General features: G+C 33.4%; 1 protein-coding gene across 5 annotated transcripts in view; it reads right to left on the bottom strand.

Annotated features, from left to right (window-relative positions):
* LOC106460767 (regulator of nonsense transcripts 1-like) overlaps positions 1-3,457 on the bottom strand; it is a 107,572-nt gene that overhangs the window by 98,048 nt on the left and 6,067 nt on the right. Inside the window, exon 2 of one of the 5 annotated variants that reach the window (XM_022387549.1) lies at positions 1,783-1,862. The exons of the other annotated variants lie outside the window; for them this stretch is intronic. The gene's annotated coding sequence lies outside the window, so the exon portion shown is untranslated. The remainder of the gene's footprint in view (positions 1-1,782; positions 1,863-3,457) is intronic. 5 annotated transcript variants of the gene reach the window in all.

Below are 3,457 nucleotides of genomic sequence, written 5' to 3'. Positions count from 1 at the left end.
ATTTTTTGACTCGTTCATGACAAAGTTCTCTGAATGAATACTGTGGAAACAAGTAATAACTTTTTTTCAACCCCAGACAGCTGCCATGCCCACCTTCAACAGATTTGTTTGAGTTTTAAATCCTACATGTACATGTATACATAACACGTGTATAGTAATTAGAAAGGGGTCATTTTACAATATAAACTAATAACAGTTATTTTGAAATTGGCATGCAGTTGTCATCACAGATTATATGAAATTGACTATAGTATGGTTGGCTGCTTTATGGACTACAGCACTCACAGTTGTTCCTTACCTAAATATGTTACAGTCAGAGATACAGTTTAAATTGTATTTAGGTCTTACTATTATATTTTAGTTAATTATGTATTAATTATGTTTTAAAATTTATAAATAAAATGTTTAAACACTTTTGACATGTATATCAAACTTTGTATCTGTTCTTAAAGGCTTATGATATTACAACCTGAAAGAAAATTTTGCAGAATGGTGGCACATTTCTCCCAAAGAAAGGGCAATAAAACAATAAAATTTAATTATAAATAGATGTATAATGTTACAAACTTAGAGCTACTTAGGATAAACGAATGTAGTTTCAAGTTACAATCTAAAGTGATTCTAGAAAGAAAAGAAGGTTAATTTAGGTTTATTTCAATTTATTTTTGGTGGTTACGAGGTCGGTCGAATTGGCCAATCCCGTTTTGAGAAAGGGTAGAGAAAATAACATATAAACTATAAGGATATAGTAAAAAAACTTTGAAATGTATTTAGGAGGTTTTAGGGATTACACAAAGCAAATTTGAGATTTTTGAAATGACGAAAAGTATTTTTAATTTTAACATGAAAATTACTTTGTACATGGACTATTCAAAACAAATACTCAATATATTCATGGACAATATTTTATTTTATCAAAAATACTTCATTAAGATATATGACTTTATATGTAAAAGACTGACAAATTTCATGAAGATATACCCAATATACATAGAGTTATAAGTATTAAATTTACATCAACTTTAAACAAGTACAAAAGGTCACGTGACTCGGTTAAATTGACCAACCCCGTGTTAAGAGATTTAAATTGTACTTAGGTCTCACTTTTAAATGTTAGTTAACTATGTATTTGTGCACTTTAAAAATCATATTTGAATGGTTTTACATTTTTTTTAAGTTTAACTTGTCAGCTGGATTGTGAAAAGTTATGAACAAGATGGCATTTATAAGTGCCACCTTGTTGCGGGAAAGTGTATCTGCAGGGAGTCTGCCAAAACAACTTCATAAAACCCCGTTGGCAACAGTTGATGTAATAATAGATGAAGAATTTAAAAGGAAAGTAAAAAATAAACTAAGTGAAAAGATAAAGACATGAAATTAGACACATAGAAAAATACAACTATTCTAGTGGATTTCTACGAAGAGTTCAAAGGTATGTACATACTTCCATTTGTTAATATTAAACATTTCATTGCATTATATGTTAATGATAATAGATAGTTACTGATACACTAAAGAAAATGAAAAATAAATAAACATTTACCTTAATTAAAAAACTTTTGGTATTCATTTATGAGGTTCTAAGAGATTATGCACATGAAACATGAAAACATAAGCGAGTGCAAATAACTAAATGAAATAACAAACCTTTATTAAAAAAGTAAAAATTAAATAGTTTACTCTTTCTGAAACTACATACTTTTAGGAACGCTTTTGTAAAATTTCAAACAATGTCACCCACTATTTAATTTTTGTAAGAAAATGTAATGATAGGAATGTTACCTTTGCTTTGAGAGTGTAGCCAAAGCCATATGGTTAAGAAAAGTCAACAGTCCGTATAGTAATGGAATCTCAGCCCCAATCTGTAAACATGGCAGACAAATGCCTTAAAACTTGATTAAGATAGACAAAACAGAAAATGTTTAGAAGACAGAGCACTTGGAATGTGTCAAAAAGCATCTTATACATTGATCTTGGTCATCCTCAGACCAGGTGAAAAGAACCACTATAGAGAAAAGAAACCTTCTGTTCAGAACTAGAAACTGGTTGAGTGATGGCAGGTCAGCAACTGGATGCCAGTTCCAGGTCTTCTTTGGGACCACAAAGAGACAAGAGTAATATCTAGGAATAAGGGTAAATATTCTCTCAATAGCAGTCTTGGCCAAGAGATCCGAGACTGCATTTTGAAAACATCGAAAATAATGGGGTTGGATGTGAGCAAACAGGAAAAGGAGAGAGAGGAAGAATAAAAGTGTAGAGATAGGCTGTGGGTGAGAACCTGAAGAACCCATCTGTCAGTTAAAAATGGACACCAAATGTTGGTGAAGCAAGAGAGGTGGGCAACACTCTTCCAGACCGAAGAGGATGGTCAATGATAAGATGAGTGACAACCCTGACCTCATCAAGTGGGAGGATGGGAAGGGGAGATGTGGATTGAGCAGGCACAGAAATAGAATCAGAAGGGCAAGGTTGAGAAAGACAAGACACCTGAGAAGACAATGAAGATTGATGCCAGACCGCCTTAGCCCTGGACTCCGGAGATAAGAGTGACACAGGCAAAGATTACTTATGAGAGTAACAAGTCCCAACAGCAGAGAAATCAAGTATGGAGGGATAGAGCAGCAGTAGTAGTGATGAAAAGAAGAGAATAAACCTCTTTAGAAAACTTTTCAGGAGCACAATGAAGTGCCTCAGAAATAAGAAGAAGGGAGGAGAGGTAACATAGCAGGGTGGTAAAAAAGAGAGGCATGAAAATTGGGCACTAGAAAGTGACGTAGAAAATAAGGAGTCCAAGCAGATAAAATCGATTTCAAAGATTGATAATTAGTGAATTCAATGAAAGAATAGCTATAAGCCAAGACAGGAGTCTAGTAGGTGAGGAGGACAAGGCATGTGAGAACAGGTGTTCAGTTGTTCAAGAAATAATATCAGAAGAAAGGAATACAAAATAAATTTAGGTATGGGTTTCATGTAGTAAAGCATGGAAGGAAATGAAAAATGCTGAAGAAAGAGAAAAACATACTTTTGAAAACATGTCAAGAAAGAGGTTAGAAGGGTGGGGATTTCCCTGCACTAATAAAGCAATACCTAAAGCAAACCCTGATGGGAGAAACAGCAAGTCAAAATCATCGCCACCCTGGTCATGCTCAAACTGAGGAGAAGGAGCATCAACTAAATGAATGGGAGGAAAAGACCCTGGAAGCCTAAGGAAACCCACTACTCTTTTAACGCAATTACTACTGGCTACTAACTTTCTTAGTAGCAAATGCAAGTCTTGCTATATGTCATTCCAAAAACAAAATTATTGGTTAAAAGTTTTGAAACTTCTCAAGTACTTTCATAAATGTACATAGTTTAAGAAACATAAAGCCTGTTACTTTTGATAAATTTAGTTTTTTTGCATTATGATCTTTAAAATCTTGGAAAATTACACGAGGAAATGGTATTTATAAGAAAT

The sequence above is a fragment of the Limulus polyphemus genome, unplaced genomic scaffold (assembly GCF_000517525.1).
Source record: "Limulus polyphemus unplaced genomic scaffold, Limulus_polyphemus-2.1.2 Scaffold832, whole genome shotgun sequence".
NCBI lineage: Eukaryota > Metazoa > Arthropoda > Merostomata > Xiphosura > Limulidae > Limulus > Limulus polyphemus.
Note: the sequence above shows the minus strand (reverse complement) of the source record. Positions and strands in the feature narration are given on the sequence as shown.